The sequence below is a fragment of the Stegodyphus dumicola genome, chromosome 2 (genome assembly GCF_044657685.1).
Source record: "Stegodyphus dumicola isolate Sdum_Otavi_A_Nest chromosome 2, ASM4465768v1".
In the NCBI taxonomy this organism is placed as follows: Eukaryota; Metazoa; Arthropoda; class Arachnida; order Araneae; family Eresidae; genus Stegodyphus; species Stegodyphus dumicola.
Window position 1 is genome coordinate 198,221,447 of NC_140769.1, and position 14,325 is coordinate 198,235,771.

Below are 14,325 nucleotides of genomic sequence, written 5' to 3' on the forward strand. Positions count from 1 at the left end.
TTAAATCTCCTTTTCGAAAATTTCGTTTAAAAAAACGCTTTTTATGTCTTAAATGGTAAGCTTAAAATTTCGGTAACTTTGATAACATCAGAGTACAGATTTATGAAAAATGAATAGAAAATTTAAGATAATTAAAATCATCATTCAAATAATTTAATAGAAATCAAACTTTTCCATAAAAACGCTGTTTTATCCGAAGAAAATCTTGCATGTTAAATTTCGAAATCTTATTTGAATTCCTTTCTAAACACATGCTTACTTTTTAGAGAGACCGAATTAAAGCTAAAGCACGTACACAATTAAACCGATTTGAAGTAAATTTTTAAAACAAAGTAGGATGATGATGGCAACGTAACTCAGAGTTCAGATTCCTTATGTGACATGCTGATCACATGATCATGTGGAAGGAATACTTTTAATGCTATTAACTATCTGGTAGTTTTCTCTGAATATGTTAGTATAAATCCCAAGCCTCGAAATTTTGGGATTTATTGTAGTACCAGCCGCCCATTTAGTCCAGTAATTCTGCAGAAACATTGCACAGTTATTGGGGGCAAAACTTCTTTCCGTTCGGAAGCCAAAGTTGCAAATATATTAACATAATTTCTAATCTTTGCTTCGTACCTCTAGCAACTGCTAAAATAAGCTGAGTGCTTGCAAGAAATGTTTCCATGCTCAATGTGCAAATTAATCTTGACGTTTCCTACAACTGACCCTCAGTAAAATTTCGAAACTGGATCGTATGTAAGCGTCACAAAGATAGGATAGCAGTAGATGTTTAGTTCTAGTTTGTAGCTCATCGTCTTAAAATGGAAGTTCCCAAAGCTTTCCGTGAGTTGATGATTGAGTTACAAAATGATGGATTATCTATGAAACAAATCGGTGGAAACATTAATAAATCTACAGTTCATTATGTTATTGAAGGAATAAGTCTACAGTACAATATGTTATTAAAGGATTACGCGAGCTTCAAACATGTGAGGATCAAGATCGATCCGGAAAACATCCAAAGTTAAACTGCTTACATAAATGAAATATCATGAGTAAGGTTAAAGATAATTCAAGAGTAATTGCACCTCAAGTCGCAGCTGACTTCAAGACTGATGGCAACATTGACGTGATACCTTAAACGGCGAGAAATGTCATTAAAAAGCAGGTTACAGTGTAAGTGCAGACTGTGAAAAGACTTTTTAAGTCTTTATTTTGCATTTATATACACATTTTATTTCGTTATTCAATATACAACGGTTCTAAAACATAAGCATAACATTTTTATATATTGTTCTGTTGCCAGATTTCAAAGTTAAATGAAACTCCGCCGTATAAGAAAATCGTGACTACATCTCGAGCAGCAGTTGTGTATCGAGAGACCGAGACATTCTGAAGCAGAAAAAAAGCGCCTCGAGTTTCCAAAGAAGCATGCAAATTAATCTTAATTAAGCTTTTATCTTTTGGGGAATCAGTCCTTTTTAGTCATGAATCAAAATTTAATACCGATGTGGCACATGATCGAGTTATGGTCAGGAGAAAATCAAATCAACAGATACTAACTAAAAATTTATGTGGAACCGTCAAACACGGTGACGGAGATATCTTGATTTAGGGTGTATAAATGCTGCTGGTGTCGGCAATTTATGTCTTATTGAAAGACGAATGGATACGTACATGTATTTTGACATTCTAAAGGAAAACGTCTCAACTACTGCAGAAAAATTTTTCCTTGGTATTACATGACACTCCTGCTCAAACAAATGAGCAACAAAGGTGAAACATGGAGTAAAACGAAAAATTTTTAATGGATACGCGTGAAATTGATCCAAAAGTTTGGTATGGTATTGCTAGAGCACATAGCATGCAATAAAGCAAAGACATACAAGAACACATGTATTACGATCATCACATCGTTAAAGACCAAATGTTCGGAAGAATGTGCAATGAAAACATTACGCTAATAACGGCTGTGATACCCTCTACCTGAAATGCATGGTTGAATACGATGAGGCAAACTTGCAGTAGTGCAGTTGATCGCTTGTTGTGGCAGTAGCGCCCATTCCTGTAGTAATGCATGTCGGCGCTCGTAGAAGGTGCCTGGAGGAACACTGCGATCTCCTATTCGTCGTCCTAACATGTCCCACACATGCTCTATGCGGTTCAGGTTCGATTATCTAGCAGGCCACGGGAGATTTGGAATAGTTTCACCTCCAGATAACTCCGCACCACTTCAGCTCTATGCGGGTGGGCATTATCGTCTATATATAAAGCGTCGGTACCCATTGCAGCGATAACAGATCGCACAAGAGTATATAGAATGTCGCGATATGGAACGGCTGTGATAGAACCACCAAGAATCCCGAAGAGGTCAGTGCGGCCATTCGTTGCTGGTCCAGCCCATACAAGTAAACTTCCTCCTCTGTAATGGTCTCTCGACGACATTTGGCACCCGATAGCCTCTCGCCATATCACTGCCCTTCGGGAATCGTTCTGGATGTTGAATTGAGACTAATCCGTAAAGAGTAAGTGGTCCCACCGGTCTTGGTGTCCAACTGCTATCTTGACAAGACAAATTAAACCGAGCTCTGACATGCGATGGGGACAAAGGAACACAAATGACAAGTGGTCGGGCGTACAGTCCACTTTCATATAGTAGTTGACGCTACCACAGTTTGACGGAATATGGGCCATCCTGCAGCAGCATAGAAATGCGACACCAGCTGTCGTGCTGTTATTGATCTATGGCTTCTTGCACTTAGCAGCATGAAACGATTGTCTGCCGTTGTGATAATCCTCCGTTGTACAGCCCCACGTCTTCTGCAGGAGTTTTCATCCCCTTGGTAACAATTTCAGTCTGTTGATGACACTACGATGCCATTAAGATCTCCTGCAACAGCGGATTATTTTGCAACACCTCGCATTTCATCGTGCAGATAGTACGCGTTTCATCGTGACGATTATGTAAAAAAATAATATACCGTACAGAAACGTTTTTTGTTTCTCAGTTCCTCGCTCACTCTAGAATACAGAGGAATGAAGTTGTTGACAATATTGCGAAGGAGGCTGCCAACGATGTAACTATGCTACAACAGAAAATACTTCTCCCATTGTTGTATCTCAAGCATTTTACAAAGGTGTATCTTATGAATAAATAGCCGGAGCAGTGGCCATCTGCAAAGACGAGCAGACGTGTTCTACAGTTCTGTCCATAAGTAAAAAATGGAGCTAGGCTCACACAGTTCTTAACGGGTCATGGCCCCTTTCTCAGCTATCTCAAGTGATCAGCATATTAAATCACAGTGTAGTTACTCGAACAGTAGCTTTATTTTCATCTCAGGAGATCGGCTAATGCAAATAATCAAGAAATATAAATAACTTTAAATCCTCTCATGTCTTTCGCTCTTAAAATATGCATATTGTTATTCAAAATTGTAAAAGCATTTTCTTTGTATATACCCAGATTACATCATAAGTACTTACCTATGTCTAAATAATCTAACTTTGAATATAATATATATATATATATATATGTACTATCTGCATTTCTAATGTTCATCTAGTATTTTTTTAATGTTCTAATGTAACTTAAGCTAATAGTAGATACAGAACACATCCGCCGGGTTGGCAACCATCCTTGTTATCTACACCGGCGCCGTTATGTTCTGTTCCTCATTTGTAGTATTTTTTATTTCTTTTATTATTTAATTATTCATATATTTTTGCTTTATAATATTTATAAATAATATATAAAATTGTGTTGAAATAATTTGTTAATTTTTATTTTCTTCAAAAAGGATTTGATATGAAAAATTAAATTTTTATTTAAGGTCTTTGTTGAGTACGAAAGCGTTTTTTTTTTTTTTTTTTTTTTTTTTTTTTTTTTTTTTTTTTTTAAACCCACTGTAAATATCCTTTGAAGGTTTGACTGCACTGTTCCAGACGAACCAAATAAATTAATTTAGACAATAGGTTCATTACATGTTTTAGCAAAAATATAGAAAACTTTTGAATTCTTGCATGGAATGTCAGCTGAAAAATTGCAATAAATAAGCAGTTATTTTGTAGAGTCATTAGGTTATTTAGAAGCAGGAGACATGAGAAATGAGCAATGCCTTCGCCGGGACTCGAACCACAGACCTCTCGAATTCCCATCGAGCATGCTGACTACTACACGACGAAGGCATGCTAAGAAGGCGAGAGAAATGCCTTATATATTCCCCCTTTTAAAGGGCGACTGTGGGTTAGGGGACCCAATCTCCAAATCCTGGTTGTGGAGAATCATCATCCACAACGTTTTTTAGTTCGGGCGCCAGTGTCGAGGTTTATTTTGAAGGAAAAAAAGATGAAAAATGAGCAACACCCTCGCCGGAACTCGAACCACGGGCCTCTCGAATACGCGCCGAACGTGCTGACCACCATACTACGAAGGCGGGGGAGAAATACCTTATACAGTGATTGTATATTGTTACGTCCCAACTAGCACAAGAACGTTCAGAGCAAGTGCTTCACAAACGTGTCGGGAACGTTCAAGCAGAACGTTCAAAATGCCGTCTACATGTTACAGTTCTAAGACGGGTAATAACACAACTAATACTTGTGTTTGTAACACTTTCATGCAACGTGTCATTAACGATCTAGTACAACGTTTTTGGCACGTTTTACCTGAACGTTCTGAACCACGTCTATATATTGCAGTTCAATAACGGACAGTAGTACGTCAAAAGTGGTACTACTATCAAATGTCCCTTGAACGTTATATGGAATCTCCGTTACCTTCTAACAGAACGTTCCTTCAACGTTCTAGCAGAACGTTTCTTTAACGTTCAGGCAAAACGTTCTGAGTTACGTCTGTAAGATGTAGTTCATTAATGGACAATAGAACGTCAAAATGTGGTACTAGTGATAATTTTATATAACGTTCTTTGAAAGTTTCTATAACGTGCTAGCAGAACGTTCTCTTAACGTTTGGGCAGACGTTCTGAATGTCGTCTATAGGTTAAAGGTTTATGACGAGCAATACCACGTCAAATACTTGTACTGTTAACACTTCTGTATAACATGCAAAGAACGTTACGAATCACGTTTAACTAGAACGTTCTGAATCCGATCTATATGTTCAGACTCTGAAGGACAACAGTACATGAAATATTTGTGTTTGTAATACTTGCGTCTAATGTGAAACTTAGTTTCCAAATAGTGAATTCATATAATAATTTACATTTCTTTAACGGAAGAGAACACTGCAATTTTCTGGAAAAGACATTATCTGTTTGAAGAGTTGAGCCTGAAATGTTACATTTACAGATATATGTTATGCTTTATATGTGCATCAAAATTCAAATTATATTATTTTTTTGTATTCTCTTAGTTCATTACATACATGCCATTTATTAATGAAACTTTACACTTTTTCTCTACATTTACATGCAATTCCTCCAATGCAATATTATCTAGACCTTATATTCCCATAGAAGTTTTACACACCATTCTTATTAACTACATGTAAAAACAAGATTTGTTACAGTTCTAATGACAGAAATGTATTTTAAGTTTAATAAATTAACCAAGAAATTAAGTTATTGTTCTCACTGGAAGGAAAAGGAATCAGACTGCAAATCACGATTTTTAATACATGGCCAGAATCATTGCAATTTTCAAAATTCTGAAACCTTATTCATGTGATCATATACACCAAACTATTTTAATGGGAGACTGTATTCTATTCTGGACGAAATAATTATTTCTTATTAAATATAATCCTCGGTACTTTTTTGCAGTAAATTAAAAACAAATTGTTTTCTTTCAACACTAATAAGCTCTGATATGCCAGTTTAATAACTGTACTTAAACTTTATATGAGACTACTGCTATCTAGAGTTTTTGTCATTGCAGTAGACTAAAAGCATCAGGATGATGGGAATTTAAACTGAATGCTTGGATATTTCTTTTCATTAAAATAAATTTAAAAGTTTGCATTTAAATGTATGAAAATTTTAAAAATAATAAATATTTTTTCTCGTGTTCTGTTTACAAGCAATTTAACTTTAATAAACAGTTCTCTGTTAAAATTACTTCTGTCCATGTAATTTTTTTATAAAGGCGTATTTTGAAAGTTAATAAACAAATAAAATGACATATATCTTTCACAAATTCATTATTTTGCCATAAATTTGATTTATAAAATTAGTTCAGTGGATGGTCCAGTCAATGGATAAGGTTCTTAACAAGCAATTTTCTGTTAAAATATAATTATTGTCATAATTTAAAATTTGAAGCATTTATTGCAAAAGGTTATAATTTAATTCCGCTACTAGGAATGCATTAAATTCCCAAAATCTATAAACTGATAGTTTTATATTATTTCATAACATTTTAAAGCAAATTAAAAGTATTAAAGGAAATGTAATGAAATTAATTTCCATATTGCATATTCATTTAATAAATTTCTCTTCTAGAATCAAACATTCAAATTCAATGAACTAATTATTTTCATATTCAGTAATACAATGTATAAGATACAATATTTTCTTAAGCTAAGTATCCTCTACCAATCTAAGTCTTCATGAAAGTTAGGAAACAAACTTAACAATTAATAACTTTAATTACAGTATTTTCGTACAAGCTAATACACAAATTTTTTTATTCCATTGTTTACAAACTTCTTTCTGTTGTACATTTTCCTTTTTGTTTATGATACTTTTCTCTAAATGAAACACTTTTCAACCAGTCTTTTATAATATTTTCAATAATATTGCAAGGTACCTCTCTGGTGGCCCGATTTTCTTTGAAAGCACCTAAAAGAATAAAAAAAAAAAATTTAAACTAAATAATCAAGAAATAATAAATTTTCTCAAACTTTAATAAAAGCGATGCTGTTTCATCCTATGTGGTCGGTTTAATGTAAAATTATGTTATCTTGAAATAGTACTATTGAATAATGCTTCAATTTGAGATTTCGCCGTTAGAGTTGATTTTAAAAAAATCAAAATTTTAGATAAATTTCAATTTTTCAAAAATTAGATAATTGCAAATTGAACTGTTATTTAGAAAACGGGAACTAAAAATGTAATGGAATTAAGAAAAAGGATTTTTTAACAGATTATTTTTGTTAAAGATTTTGAGGTTTGCAATACAAATACCTCATTTTTTCGCATTCTCAGATAGCATTATGAACAATAAAAAAATGAAATTTGTTTCCTTGCCAGAAGAGAAACGAAAATGATTATTTAAATCATGAAATGCTGGTCTAGTTAAAATATTTGAAAAGAATGAAATGGTCATAAAATTATGAAATATTACAAACAAAAAATGTCGAATTGTGTTTTTCAAGTAGCTATTTCCCCATTTAGTTTCTCTAGTGAACAAGGGTAACATGTGCTGCAAAAGATTTTCGATTCTGGAGATTCGTTTTTCCTATTTTTCTTTTATTTCGGCACCGCACTTAAAGGTTCATATGAGTTACAGTCATGGAGTAGAAAAAATTATTTCATTGAAGGGATGGCAACATATATTTTACGAACGAAAATAAGGAGCACGGATACTGTCACCTTGAAATGCTTATATTAAAATAACAGAATACAGTGCAACTATGATAAAAATTTAACTACATGTGCATATGCATGTAAAGATATATATATATATATACTCTTTTAAAATAATTCTACTTTAATTAAACTTAGGATATAATATAATCAATTAATCAATATTGTTTAGGAAATAAATTATTATATATATATATATATATATATATAATAATTTATTTGCGCAAAATGCTGCAAAAATATGAAATAATAGGAAGAAATATTCTAGTGAGCTTGCTAAAAAGTTACCAGGAGCTGTGGCTCCATAAAATAGTTCAACGCAGTATTTTTTAAAATATTATCATGGAAGTAATTTTAAGAAAAATATTAACATGGAAAGGTGAAAAAACAGCCTACACGCGAAATAAAACTGTTAGAATCAATGTTGGAAAACATGTGAATGCACTAAAAACTAATCTTATCGATGTGATATGTGAAAAGTTAATACATATAAAAAAACAGATCGACGAATATATATAAATCTATACATATGTATATAATTAATTAATATAAAGTAAAAAATCAATATGGGTTATCCTAGAAATGACTGACGGTTTTTAAGTTTAAAAGTGAAATAGCAAACAAATTATAACACTTACTAAAATTAATTTGTAGAAGATTATTGGTAAAGAATTGTTTTTAGCACCAAACGTTGCCAACAAATTGCGCTTCAATTTCATATATCGTCAGATATGTCAAAATGCTCTCGAAATGGTCGCCGTTTAAAGCAATCATTTTCGAGATTGAAATACAAAATTAACACGCTCTGTAATGTCACTATATGAATTTAGTTAAATTCACTTGAAGAAAAATATACAATCCTTGAAAAAAATCATTAAAATTTTTTTGAATATGATTAGAATATGGTTAGAATATGATTTTTATGTATTTTGAAATCACGATTTAGTCTCAAAGATCATGTTAAGTGAAATATTGGAAGTGAGGGTATTTTTTGATTTTAAAATTTTAATTTCCAAATGTACTTTTAAGCAATCGCTTTTGAACTTACCTCTTCCTTGCATATATATATATATACATACAGAGAGACATGTGAATTCAAACAAATGGAGTTAATATAAACCTAAAATGATGAACTCTGTAACAATAAGTCACAAATCAAAAGAATGAATCAAAAACATGGAAAACAAAATTAGAGCAAAATTAAATCAATACATAAATAAAACAAAGTTCGCATGAAATTTAAATAAGAATTTAAATAAGAAAAATAATTAAAGAATTAAAAAATATCTTAGGTCTTTGACAAAGAGCAGCCGAAAGAAAGTAGAATTATAAACAGAGAAATCAAATTATATCTGGATGAATTGTACAAGTAATCAGAGTCCTTTGAATTAAAAGACCAAAACCTTAATTCATAATTAAAATTTTTCAAAAAATTTAAAACTGTTTAAAAATTATTTAATGATTATTTAAGGATACTCGAATATAACGAAGTGTACAAGTGATATCTGCTTAAGGGAGGGAATGAATTCGTGGAAGAATTTATAAGGAAAACTGGCTCGTATTCATGCTACTCATGGGAAAACCACGAAAACCAACTACGCAACAAAACCGTTCGTCTGGAATAGAAGCCAAGACGAACTCCCAGTCTTCGCTAGTGTTATACATTTAGCAACCGATGAGGCAAATTAAAATAATGATAAAAACTGCAAGTATCTGAAATCAGTATTTATCACGATTTATTTGCTCCGATGTGACTCAAAATCGAATACATAAATGACAAAATAGACTAGACTCGCCTTTTGAAGTATTTTTTAACGCGCCTTCTTTAGAAGATTTTGAAGAATAAGTGAAAGCATATTTATTAATTTTAAATTAAAAAGTTTTTAAAAATTAATAACTTGGAAAATAGGAATGACATAATGTACATGAAAAAAAAAAAAAAAACACATGCGGAATTCAAAACCACAGAGAAGGCAAAGCTGGCCAAATTTTGAAAATATGGACTTAGTAAACTTATGAAATTCAAAAAAAGATTAATTAATTTAGATCGTGAAAAAATAGCTAATAAGCAAAGTTAATGCTGAGGAATTAAACATAGCGCTAAGTGTCTCTGAAATGAACATTCTTGAAAAATAAAAGTAAATGACTAAATAGCTAGTTAATTTTTGACGTGATTCAAAATTAGTTACCCAATATATAAAAATATGAAAAAGTCAACACTTTTTTGAAAAGAGCAAATTTTGTTAATTTGAAAGTTAAAAACTTTTTATATAAAATGTACTATAAAAGTACTACTAAAGTACAAACTTTTTATAAAAAGAAATTGAAAAAGTACAGTGACATAAAGCACAAGCCACCAAGAAAAAGAAAAATGTAGAATTCAAAAATCTTATAATAGACAAACGTTCATAATGTGAAATTGTTAAAATGCAAAATTTCAAAATAAAATTTAACTTTGATAAAGGAAAAAATAAACAGCAAGCAAAATTATTATAATGGAATTAAACATATAATTTCGATTTAATTATAAAAAAATAAAAACTGGAATAAATGATTAAAAACATCTTCTACTACTGTAATTAATATAACTAAGTAAAGAAGCTAAAATTTAATTCACTACTACATGAGGAAAAATTAAAAGGGATTTCTTTTTATTTAGCTATAATTTAATTTAGTAGGAGGTAATTCTGTTTTGTTTCTTTTTGTATTTAATTTATCATCCGAAGAATTAACATTCTGATACATGTATATTAATATATACATGTATCAGAATGTTAATGGCCTCTTTCGCTTCTGTTTTGGTGTTTCAAAGTCTGAACCTGAATCTAAAATTCAATGTCTTTAAAGCCGTTTTTGGACTTAAATTCAACTGTAGCATAATTAGCTACAAAAATGCATACATTTTTCATTAGATACAGTCTCATCTTTCAACTCAACAGCATATTTATTGTTTAGAATCGTTAATCACTTTAACATTTCTTATAGAAAACTCAAATCTTATTATTGAAAATTATATTTTTATTCAGATTTGTAAATGAAATATATAGATAGGCGTTTTTTAATTAAATTTAAACACAGTGTTAACATTCTGGAGCCTGATTCATGACTTCACTCAATGAAATTGAATTTGACATTTATATGGATTCGCAGGCTAAAATCTCTCGTTCAGTCTTCCTTTGAGCATCCATTATTTTATATATGGGTAAGTTTTTAAAGAAGTTGTATTAAAATTCACAAACTAGCAAAGTATATTGAATATTAGTCTTACTACGAACCGTAATTAAGAATGTAGATATGATTTATTTCGGAGCGAAACTATTAAAACATAAGCTGATATAATATGAGCACAATTAATTAGAGAGAATAAGGATAAATAATATTTTTTTAGAAAAATTAAAGTATGCTTAATACATTTTCCTACGCATCAAAACAATTTTTTTTTAATTTCAATGTTTCAATTCATAAAACAAATTATTTCAATTTTATGCTCTCGAAAAACTTTCTACCAATTAAATTAATATGGGAAAACAGACGTAAAAATCATTTGTAGAATACTTACAATATTCTCCCAGGACAATTTAAAAATTCTCTCAGGATGTATCTGGTTCTCTGTGTTCCAGAATTGCTCTTTTCATGTGACTTCTTTCTTTATCCGAAGGCCAGTTACATGTCCCTTTTTATCATTTGACACTCATTTGCTTGGACGACAGCCACTTCATCGGTCATTAGCAAATGTACAACGCTAAATGCCATTTTCTGTGAATGTAATGAAATAAATCCGTAAATGTTCTGAGACTGAATTGAAGCAATCTTACTTTATATGTAGTTAATTATCAACATTAAAAAGCTTGTCTTATACGAACTCAACCTTCCTGACATTCTGGGAAAATTCCTCCCTGACTTTCTGAATATATTTTGTATTTTCCATAGCAGTCTAAAATTTTCTAGGTGAGGGAAACTCTGTTAGTACACCTGATTAAAAACATAATGGATAACAAACATAATAATCCCTATATGCCACTAGCATATATATACAGTTAACAGATTCCACTGATGTAGATTCTAAATTTATTGATAGTTCTGAAATTATAATGACAGCTAAATTTAGAGAACTGAAAGGATGACTAAAATTCTTTTTGTTTATTAAATCTGTAAAAAACCAATTTCTTTTTCCGATGAATTTTCTAACAGATACTTGATTATTAGAACTGATTTGTCTATAAATAAACAACAATTATCTCCAGTGTCAGCAGATATCTTAAATTCTGAGAGTTGAAACGATATATTTTGCTAATTTCACTTATTGATGCCTTTTCTTCGTCAAAACGTGTTTGTTAAGCATATCTGCGTGCAAGCTGCTGCAAAGGTTTTGAAAGAGCACAAAGCATAATTTTCAGTTCCCCCCAAAAGTTCAAATGTTTTCAACAAAAAGTGTCAAGAGGCCCAAATATTTGAACATCATTTATTAAATGAATCAAAGATAGAACATTATACATTATTAAATAAATATCTTCCCATGTAATCGAATACTGTGTTTAGCAAAAGCTCTTAAATCATTTTCTGCAAATGCATCATTAGAGAAAGCAATATCTGAAGCCTTTATTAAAATAAAAATTTCCACATGTAGTAAAAGAAAGTTGTTGTACATAGCAGATGGTAAAATTGAATTCATAATAACAGGCCTAGTGTATAAAAGAAATAAATGAAACTTTGTTGCCTTCCGACTCTGTATTTCTTAAAGTATTCTAGGTTTACGACTAAATTCGCTTCGTGCGTAATATCTTAGACCAATGTGAGATGAAGATATTTCATTTACATCGCTCCAGTGCAGTTCCAGTGATTTATTGAAAGTTCAAATTTTTACTTATTTATTTGTTTATTTATGTATTGCCGCTTTAGCTGGAGAACTTAAACTGCTCTAAAATAGTTATCAAAAAGTTAAAAAAACTTGCCAAAATTTCAGTTTTTAACTCTAAATAATAAAAAATGTCTATTTCATTGCTTGTGTAAATATAAGATATCTAATTCTCTTAGTGTTTTAATTTTTCTTTACAATTTAATGAAAACAGTACGTGCATAAAATACCAGTACTACATTTGAATAGTATAAAAATTGTATTTCTAAAGCCATAAACACAATCGTATATGCATAAAGATCATAGTTTCCAGCCTTGGAAAATCTTAACAGACGGGAGATTTTCTTTAAAGACGGGTTTGCTCTAGAAAAATGAAAGTTTTTTCACTCTGCGAGGTTATACCATTTCAAAGAAATTCCAAACTCACTTTGATTCAGTTTATGATGCATGATGGTTCAGGTTACTATAGTACTTGTAATTCAATTTTGATGTAAGATGCATTAGCATTTTATTAGATAGTCTAAAATTTATGCTCTTTACTAATTTCATTTTTTTTTTTTTTTTTTTTTTTAAATTTTCTCGCTTTTTTATGCTGTGGAAATCTTTAGTAGTGAAGCAAAGCTTTTGTTTATCAAAGTATTTTTAAATATACGATGCATGTGAAATTAATAATTAACATACATAATAACACTAGATAAAATTAGTAATATGCCAGGTACTAAAGTAAACAAAATTAAACACGAAAATTAACTAATTAAACATTGCCTAAATCTTCACATAAAAATCTACTGATGTCTACAGCAGATAAAAACAACTCAGATTAAACGAAATCCGATAAGAAAAATTTATTAAGGTCAATAAAATTAATAAAAAATAGTTTTGTGAAATAAAGTTTAACAAGAAAAATTATTATGAAAATCATTACAGGTGGACGAATACAATTCGCCTAATTAAAAATTTCATTATTTTGATAAATTTTGTTTTTTTGCTGGGAAAAATTTTCTTTAGTAAAGATTTAAATTTCGAAACTTTCAAATCTCGAGATTTGGTAATTTACCTTGAGATGTGATGAAAAACTGGGACTGAGTTGAAAACTTGAATTGGCAGCTATGATAAGTTTGAGATCAACATGATTATAGCATTTGGAAGATTTTAGACATATACAAAACAATTTTAACAAACTTTCATTATTAAAAATACGATTAAAAATGTGAAAATATGCATAATTACACTTTTAGTAGAGCGGATAAAACAAAGACATCAATACTTCCCTTCGATCTGGAATAATTTTAGCGGTGTTCTTGATGACCTCAAACCCCGGTCTTTCGAATCGTTCTTCTTTAAGAATGACTGAGGTCAGAGTCAGCCGGACGTCAGTGATTTCAGGATTTGATTGGTTACATACGTTTTTTGGACCGCAGGGCATACTTTGAGGGAGAGTACTTTGAGGGAAAAAGTGATTTCGTCCTTGAGAGAAATAGTGCTGTGGGACAACATATGGAGAAGCGGAAAGAGCTCCAGCCTAAAGTCTACTGTGTCCAGATCCATAAGTCAAGTGAGATGATAAAAAAGTAAACGTACAAAAAACATTTTGTTTTGATTAATCCATCGACCAAAAATTAAAAATGTTTTACTAGGCACTTTACAATTTACAACACATTCACTGCAGAGACTTGGCTTTTATAGTGTTTTTATACGGTAATAGTTTAATAATTAATCAAAAATGGAGGTGTTAATTTTAAAATTTTTCATTAAGTCGAGAATTTAACTAGCAGCTTTCCTTGCAAATGATATAAGTTCCACACATTGCAAAAGTTACTTTAATTTCAAAATTTAATCAGATAAATATGGTAGAAAACCAACATATTTTCGTATTCTCGTCGACATCAACAAATGTTTTTATAATTTTAGAAAAATTATCATAGAAAAATTAACGTA